The sequence below is a fragment of the Carlito syrichta genome, unplaced genomic scaffold (genome assembly GCF_000164805.1).
Source record: "Carlito syrichta isolate Samal-C Ts95f unplaced genomic scaffold, Tarsius_syrichta-2.0.1 Scaffold67770, whole genome shotgun sequence".
Taxonomy (NCBI): Eukaryota; Metazoa; Chordata; class Mammalia; order Primates; family Tarsiidae; genus Carlito; species Carlito syrichta.
The window spans coordinates 113,816-123,797 of NW_007011866.1; the positions used below are offsets into that span (position 1 = coordinate 113,816).

At 35.2% G+C, this 9,982-nt stretch overlaps 1 pseudogene across 1 annotated transcript; it reads left to right on the top strand.

Annotated features, from left to right (window-relative positions):
* Window positions 1-7,370: 7,370 nt before the first annotated feature.
* LOC103253583 lies at window positions 7,371-9,659 on the top strand (annotated as a pseudogene). Its single transcript, XR_503890.2, has 2 exons — window positions 7,371-7,496; window positions 7,595-9,659. The product of XR_503890.2 is annotated as a 60 kDa heat shock protein, mitochondrial-like (transcript).
* The last annotated feature ends 323 nt before the right edge of the window (window positions 9,660-9,982 follow it).

A 9,982-nucleotide genomic window follows, 5' to 3' on the forward strand; every position in this document is an offset into this window, starting at 1 on the left:
TATCACATGAGTAAAGTCTATATAATAGGATTTTTTTCTCATGAGAGTCTTATTTGTCATTTTAAATCCCTAAGGAAAAGGCATTCCTGGTGAAACTTATAATCTTAGCTGACTACAAAACAGAATTCTTGAGAATATTCCTTTTTAGTTAAAAGAGAACCATTTTCTGCTGAATGCTTAGCTATTATCAAACATCCTACTATAAAATTATATATATATTTGAAGCCCAAATCATGTGATTCCACTGCTGTTTTAGGTTTCTTTTTTCCCCCTTGGTTTTGTACCAGACCACCATAATAAGGCAAATATTACAATGAAATGAGTCATACAAATCTTTTGGTTCCCAGTGCATATAAAAAAATCTTGCTTATACTACACTGAAATCAATTGTGTATGTAATTGCATTATGTCTAAAAGAACAATATGCCTATTTTAATTTTAAAATAACTGTATTGCAAAATTGCTAGGAAATATCTGAGCTGTCAGCAAGTGTCATCGTTTTGCTAATGGAGGGTCTTGCCATGTTGTTCACGGCTAATGCCTGATCAGATGGGTGGTTGCTGAGGGGTGGCTGCAGCAATTTCTTAAAATAAGACAACCGTGAAGTTTGTCACATCAATTGACTCTTCCTTTCACAAATAATCCCCCTGTAGCATGTGATATTTTTTGATGTAGCATTTACCCATAGTAGAACTTCTCTCAAAATTGGAATCAATCCTCTCAAACCTCACCACTGCTTTAGTCATTGAAGTTTATTCTTAGTTCTTTGCTGTCATTTCAACAACGTTCATAGCATCTATACCAGTAGATTCTCTCTCAAGAAACCATTTTATTTGTTCACCCATAACAAGCAATTCCTCATCTATTGGACCTTTATTATGAGATTGGAGCAATTCAGTCGCAACTTCCACTCCACCTCTAAATTTAGTTCTCTGGCTATTAGTATGGCAAAGTCATCAAAGTCATCCTTGAGTATTGGAATCAACTTCATCCAAATCTATGTTAATGTTGATATTTTGACCTCTTCCCATGAATCATAAATGTTCTTTGTGGCATTTAGAATAGTAAGTTCTTTCCAGAAGTTTTTCGATATAATTTACCAGGATCCATCAGAGTAATCACTATATATGGCAGCTATAACCTTATGCAACTTATTTATTTTTAATAAGACTTAAAGGTCAAAATTACTATTTGATTAATGGGGTGAAGAATGGATGTGTTAGCAGGCATAAACATAACATATCATTGTACATCTCCATCAGAACTCTTGTGTGATCAGGTGCGTCATTAATAAACTGATATTTTTAAAGGAATCTTATTTCTGAGCAGTAGTTTTCAAATGTGGGCTTGAAACACCTGCCAGACCAAGTTCTAAACAGATGTGCTATTATCTAAACTTTGCAGTTCCATTTATAGAGCATGAGGAGAGTAGATTTAGCGTGATTCTACAGGACCTCAGATTTTGTGAATGAAAGAGGAGCACGAGTTTCAACTTCAAGCAACCAGCTGCATTAGCCTCTAAAGAAAAGGTCAGCCTGATCTTTGAAGTTCTGAAGCCAGCTATTGACTTCTACTCTCTAGCTAGGAAAGTCCTACATGTCTTCCTCCAATGGAAGACTGTCTTGTTTTCATTGACAAATTGTTATTTAATATAGCTACCTTCATTAATGACCTTAGCTAGATCTTCTGATTAATTTTATGTGACTTTACCATCAGCACTTGTTGGTTTACCTTGCACTTTTATGTTATGGAGACAATTTCTTTCTGTAAGCCTCATGTATCAACTTCTCCTAGCTTCACATTTGTGTGTGTGTGTGTGTGTGTGTGTGTGTGTCTTCCTCATCTCTCCTAGCCTTCACAGAACTGAAGAGAGTTAGAGCCTTTCTCTGGATTATGCTTTGACTTGAGGGAATATTGCAGTTGGTTTGAGCATACATCCAGATCATTAAAACATTCTATGAGCAATATCATTTCTTATCATTTATGTGTTCTTTGGAGTAGTGCTTTCAATTTCCTTGTTAATGCACAACTTGGCAAATCTTTTTTGCACAAGAAACCTAGCATTACTCCATCTCAACTTTTGATATGCCTTCCTCACTAAGCTTAATTATTTTTAGCTTTTTATTTAATGTGAAAGATGTGTGACTTTTCATTTCACTTGAATACTTGGAGGCCACTGAAGGGCTCTTAATTGATATGACTGTAATATTGTTGTGTTTCAGGGAATAGAGAGGTCCAAGAAGAGGGAGGAGGAGAGAGGGAAATATGGAGAAGCATCCTCTCAGTGGAACAGTCAGCACACATACATTATTTATCAATTAAGTTTGTCTTCTTTTATGTTCATGGCTAATCACACCCCCAAACAATTGCCATAGCAATATCAAAGATCACTTATGACAGATTACCATTACAGATATAATAATAATAATAATAATAATAAATATGTATATATGTATATAGCCTAGTAGTTTTGTTTCCCTGGAGAATCCTTATACCCTAACAAAAGCATCTACTATGTAAATTATAAACCCAATATATATTGTCTTTTTAAAAAAAGGCAAAAAATATGATCAGGGAAAAATGATCAGAGATAAAAAATGAAGGATGATACAGAATCTAAAATTAGCAGACAATTAATTAAATGTATTTTAAATAGATCTATTTATTTAATGAAAAAAATGTATACTGTGAGTGAAGAAAAGGAAAATAATATCAGAGAAATGAAAAGTATAAAAAAGTATCAAATAGACAGACTAAATTAAAGAAAAGGGAATACTTCTACACTGTTGGTAGGAGTGTAAACTAGTAGTGGAAAACAGTGTGGTGATTCCTAAAAGATCTAAAATTAGTGGAAACAGTGTGGTAATTCCTAAAAGATCTAAAAATTAACCTTCCATATAACCAGCAATCCCTTTTCTGGGAATAAACCCGGGAATTCAAATCACTCTATAAAAAAGATACCTGTGCATGCATATTTACTGCAGCATTACTCACAATAGCAAAAACGTGGAACCAACCATACTGCCCATCAAAATGTACTGGATTAAAAAATGTGGTACATATACACAATGGAATATTACACAGCCATAATGAAGGACAAATTTATGGACTTCGCAGCAACTTGGATGGAGATAGAGTCTATAATACTCAGTGATCTATCACAGAAACAAAGATACGAGTTCTACATGTACTCATTCATAAATGGACCCTGAACACTTATCATAATACTATAAGAAAGTGACTGGTAGTAGAGGGACACTGCCAGGGGTGGGATTGGGGGTGGGCACATAGCATCAATAAGGGTACCCAATCTCAAACCAAGTGAAGTGGGGACCAAAGGAAGGCCCAGACTTTCCCTATATGATGACCACATTGTACCTAACCCTTAATTGTACCCCACATCTTTAAAATAAAAATAAAGTAAAATACCTAAAATCAGAACGTCATTAGATGAGTATCTCAAAAGATCAGAAACTGTATGCAAAATAATGAATAAGTTGAAGAATGAAATTATGCAAATGAAAGCACTGAAGATTTAAAGGACTTAAAAGAAGAACTAAGGAAATAGGGAAATTAAAGAAGCCAAGAGTCAAGAAACGTGTTGCCTCTAGAACCTGGAAAAGGCAGGAAAGAGTATGAATACTCCCTGGAACCTCATGTAAGAACTAAAGCCCTGACTACTCTGACCCTAACCCAGTGAGACCCCTGTCAGTTTTCCAACCTGCAGAATTGTAAAAATTATGAATTTGTGTAGTTCTATGCAATTAGGTGCGTGGTCATTTATTCCAGTGATAAATTATACTATAAATATTATCTATAAATGTAGACTACTAAATGCCTTTTCCCTAAGTTGTGAAGACAAGAACACCTTTTATTCAGCATTTTACTTAATGCCAAATTCATTTTCCTAAGGGAAGGGAAAGAAGTGAAATGAATAATGTTTGAAAAAGAGAAGGAAAATTGTCATAATTTGCATATGATATGATTACATTCGCTGCTCAGGAATTTCCTTCAAAACTACAAGACATAGTAGGTAATAGGTAGTAAGACAATTTAGAGAAGGTCAATATTCAAAAAATCAATTTTATTTCTCTATAAAATAAACAAACTGATAGTAAAGTTAAAATTACTTTCTCATAAACAATAGTGTCACATGAACTGAAATAATTAGGAATACATTTAATACAATATGTTCAAGAACTACACATTAAAAAGACTACATTGCTGAACAAAACCCAAAGAAATGGAGAACCATATTATACTCTTTGATTGAAAGACTCAGTGTTTCTTTTTTTTTTTTTTTTTTTTTTGAGTTGGAGTCTCACTCTGTCACCCAGACTGGAGTGCAATGGCCGCTCCCAGCCACCGCAGCCTCGACCTGCTGGGCTCTGGCGATCCTTCCACCTCAGCCTTCCAAGTAGCTGGAATTACAGGCATGCGCTACCATGCCCAGCTGATTTTTTGATTTATTGTAGAGATGAGGTCTCGCTGCTCAGGCGGGTCTCGAACCCGCGGGCTCAGGCAATTCACTCACCTCAGCCTCCCACAGGCGCGGGATTACAGGCTGAGCCACCGAGCCCGGCTCAGTATTTCTAAGATATAAATTCCCCACAAAATAATCTGTAGATACATCAAAATCCCACCCAAAATCCTTAGTCTTTTAACATAGAAATTAGCAAGGTGTATTTAAATTTCTAATGCATAATATTTGTACATATTTGTGGGGTACATGTGATATTTTATTATAGGCATAGAATGTATAATAATTAATAAAGAAATTAAAAATATCCAACACATCATTATTTATTATTTTTATTTTGGGAGAATATTTAAAGTTCTTTCTTCTATTTTTAAATATACAGTAATATCTTATTAACTATAGTTATCCTACTCTGAAATAGAACATTAGAACTTATTATTTCTATCTAACTCTGCATTTTTACCCATTAATCAACCTCTCTTCAGCTCTCCTCCCACCTACACACCCTTCCCAATCTCTAGTATCTATCATTTTACTCTCATTATGAGATCCACTTTTTTAAGTTCCAACATAAGAGTGAGAATATGCAATATTTGTTTTTCTGTGCCTGGCAGATTTCAGTTAACATAATGACCTCCGGTTCCATCCATGTTACTGCAAATTACAGACTTGCATTTTTTAATGGTGAAATGGTATTCCATAGTGTGTATATACTACCTTTTCTTTATCCATTTGCTAGCTAAAGAATACTTAGGCTGATTCCACATCTTTGATATTGTGAATAGTCGTGCAGCGAACATAAGATTATAGGTATCCCTTTGATATGCTAAGTTGTTTTTTTTTTTCCTTTTTGATGAATACTGAGGAGTGGTTTTCTGAATCACATGGTAGTTCTATTTTTAATGTTTTTGAGAAATCTCCATAGATTTTTATATTGGTTGCACTAACTGGCAATCCTATCAACAGTGTATAAGAGTTCCCTTTTCTTTTTATCCTGTCCCACATTTATTTTTTGTCTATAATTAATAGCTACATGAACAAGAGTAAGATGATATCTCATTGTGGTTTTGGTTAGCATTACTCTGATGATAAGTGCTATCTTGAGCATTTATAACATGTCTGTAGGCCACGTGATTGAGTTTTTGAGTCATAGCTATTCTTGTCCTTTGTCCACTTTTTAATGGAATTATTTATTGTTTTCTTGTTGAATTGTTTGAGTTCCTTGCATATTCTAGATATTAAAAGTCTATATGGAAATGCAAAAGGGCCTAACACAAAAAGTGAGGTTTCACACTGCCTTATTTCAAGAATTACTGTATGACTGAATAACTAGATAGTGTGATATTGGTGCAAAAATTTAAAAAAATAGTTTAATAGACATAATGAAACTAAATAGACAATTCAGAAGTAGATCAGCACTTAAATGTCAGTTGAAAGAGCACAAAAAGTACTAACCATAAAATAAAACAACAAAAATTTCAAATTAAGCTATATCATATTTTAACATTTCTTGTCATTAAAAACACCATTAAATATACCAAACTTTAGAGAAAATATTTACTGTACCTCTATCAGATTATATATAGCAAATAATGTAAATAGATGTTTTACAAAGATAAACATACAATGTGCCTAATGGCATAAAACAGTGCTTAATATTATTTGTCATCAAGGAAATGAAAATTAAAAGCACAATGAGATGTACCATATACTCTAGAATGTCTAAAATCATGTTTTAAATGGCTAAAGACACTAAATGTTGGCAAGGATGTGGTACATCCAGAAGTCTCATAACAACTGGCCATTAACATGTGCAAACCACTTTGGAAAAAGGTTAGGAAGGTTTTTGCAAATTAGATACACAAACACCCTCTAGGATACAGTTATTCATTCTTGGGAATTTATTCAAAAATGAAAAATTAAAAAAATATGTCCCCAACATAACCAAAAATTCGATACTATCTCTGTCCATAAAAGGCATAAGTTAACAGTAACACAAATATCTATCAAGAAGTAAAGATAAACAAATAGATTTTTAAAAAATAAATTGAATATTATTTTGCAATGCAAAAGACACATAAACATCATGAATGAATCACAAAGACATTATGTACAGAGAAAGAAGCCAGAGGTGTGTGCACACACACATGCACACAAATCTACTTTGACAAGAGCCATTAAAAATGGTTTCCTTTGGGTGAAAGAAGGAGAAAGATGCCTGGGGATTATCACCAAGAACCTTTATTTGTTGATAGAAATATTTCTTGATGGGGGTGTGGCTTACACTGGCATATTGGTTGTACTAACTGGCACTCCTATCAACAGTGTATAATACTTCCCTTTTCTTATCCTTTCCCACATTTATTTTTTGTCTATAATTAACAGCTATACAAACAAGAGTAAGATGATATCTCATTATGGTTTTGATTAGTATTACTCTAATGATAAGTGATATCTTGAGGATTTATTTATTGATAGAACTTTTATTTGTTGACAGAAATATTTCTTGATGGGGTTGTGGCTTACACTGGCATATGTATTTGTCCAAATTCTGAGCTGTACATTTAAGATCTGTGTATTTCATTATTTGTGCATTATATTTTTTAATATGATAAATTATATTACTGGAAATAATGTGGCTAATTGGAACTTGTAGGAAAGTAGTAGTAATTTTTGTTGTTCCCACAGATTTTGGGAAATTTACCCAGAATAATACTGGGAAAGATCAATGCTGTACCTCACTGTTTCTTGAGATGGGTGAAATACCATATCTCTTCTGGTCATTTCCTCTTTTCAACCCTTTCCTTGCTGAAGGTTATCAGAAGGGGGACAATAGGTACTTGCCCCATTCGTTCACCCTACCCGCCACGCTCGCCCCGCGCCCGCAGAAATGCTCAGATTACCCGCAGTCCTTCGCCAGATGAGACCGGTGTCCCAAGCTCTGGCTCCCCATCTCACTCAGGCCTACGTCAAAGATGTAAAATTTGGTGCAGATGCCCGAGCCTTAATGCTGTAAGTAAGATGATATCTCATTATGGTTTTGATTCGTATTACTCTAATGATAAGTGATATCTTGAATATTTATTTATTGATAGAACCTTTATTTGTTGATAGAAATATTTCTTGATGGGGTTGTGGCTTTTAGCCAATGCTGTAGCAGTTACAATGGGGCCAAAGGGAAGAACAATGATTATTGAACAGAGTTGGGGAAGTCCCAAAGTAACAAAAGATGGTGTGACTGCTGCGAAGTCTATTGACTTAAAGGATAAATATAAAAACATTGGAGCTAAACTTGTTCAGGATGTTGCCAATAACACAAATGAAGAGGCGGGGGAAGGCACCACCACTGCTACTGTGCGGGCACGCTCTATTGCCAAGGAAGGCTTTGAGAAGATCAGCAAAGGTGCTAATCTAGTAGAAATCAGGAGGGGTGTGATGTTAGCTGTTGATGATGTCATTGCAAAACTTAAGAAGCAGTCCAAACCTGTGACAACCCCTGAAGAAATTGCTCAGGTTGCTACAATTTCCGCAAATGGAGATAAAGACATTGGCAACATCATTTCTGATGCTATGAAAAAGGTCGGAAGAAAGGGTGTCATCACATTAAAGGATGGAAAAACGCTTAATGATGAATTAGAAATTATTAAGGCATGAAGTTTGATCGAGGTTATATTTCTCCATACTTTATTAATACATCAAAAGATCAGAAATGTGAATTCCAGGATGCTTATGTTCTATTGAGTGAAAAGAAAATTTCTAGTGTCCAGTCCATTGTACCTGCTCTTGAAATTGCCAATGTTCACCGTAAGCCCTTGGTCATAATTGCTGATGATGTTGTTGGAGAAGCTCTCAGTACACTCGTTTTGAATAGGTTAAAAGTTGGTCTTCAGGTTGTAGCAGTCAAAGCTCCAGGTTTTGGTGATAATAGGAAGAACCAGCTTAAAGATATGGTTATTGCTACTGGTGGTGCAGTGTTTGGTGAAGAGGGGCTGACCTTAAATCTTGAAGATGTTCAGCCTCATGACTTAGGAAACATTGGGGAGGTCATTGTAACTAAAGATGATGCTGTGCTCTTGCAAGGAAAAGGTGGCAAGGTTCAAACTGAAAAATGTATTCAAGAAATCATTGAGCCATTGGATGTCACAACTAGTGAATATGAGAAGAAAAAGCTGAAGGAACGTCTGGCAAAACTCTCAGATAGGCAGCTGTGCTAAAGGTTGGTGGGACAAGTGATGTTGAAGTGAATAATAAAAAAGACAGGATTACAGATGCTCTTAATGCTACACGAGCAGCTGTGAAAGAAGGCATTGTTCTGGGGGGGGTGCCCTGCTTCGGTGCATTCCAGCCTTGGGCTCATTAGCTCCAGCTAATGAAGATCAAAAAATTGGTATAGAAATTATTAAAAGAACATTCAAAATTCCTGCAATGACCATTGCCAAGAATGCAGGTGTTGAAGGCTCTTTGATAGTTGAGAAAATGATGCAGAGTTCCTCAGAAATTGGTTATGATGCTATGATTGGAGATTTTGTGAATATGGTAGAAGAAGGAATCATTGACCCAACAAAGGTTGTAAGAACAACTTTATTGGATGCTGCTGGGGTGGCCTCTCTGTTAACTATGGGTAGAAATTGTGGTCACAGAAATTCCTAAAGAAGAGAAAGACCCTGGGATGGGTGCAATGGGTGGGATGGGAGGTGGGATGGGTGGTGGCATATTCTAACTCCTAGAATAGTGCTTTGCCATCATTAATGAACTGTGACAGGAAGCTCAAGGCAGTGTCCTCCCCAATAACTTCAGAGACGTCAACTGAAGAAATGATTGAAGAAAAGGTTGACTGATTAAGATCACTATAAGCATCATTTACTGGTTTCAGTTGACAATATATAATCGTTTATTGCTGTCATGTCCATGCCTAGAGATTATTTATTTTGTATTTTTACAAAAAGACATTTGTACATTCCTGTTACTGGGTGCAAGAGCCATGTACCAATGTACTGCTTTCAACTTAACTCACTGAGGCATTTTTACTCCTGTTCTGTCAAATTAGGATTTTAGCGCTTGCCACCACCAGATGAGAAGTTCAGAAGCAGCCTTTCCGTGGAGAGTAAGAATAACTGTACAAAGTAGAGAAATACCAATTATGTGACAACCTTTGTGTAATAAAACTTTGTTTAAAGTTTTAAAAAAGGAAGGGGACAATAAATAATTGATTTCTACTTAAATTCATGTGTTTGTGCCATTTACACCAGTAATAATTTTGCTATCATTACTTTCACTTTTGTTCCATCATACTGACATTTCCTCCAATTGTCTTCCTGTCTTCCCTTCCCTAACTTATTTTTGACAAGAAAAAAGTTAATGTTTAACTTCCACAAAAACTCTTCACACATTTTTTGATCTGCATATATTCTCTCTCCTTCACTGACACATATACCAATTATAATACTTAGAGATTTTAATTGTTGGGTCATTATATTATATATGAAACTTATACAATATCAC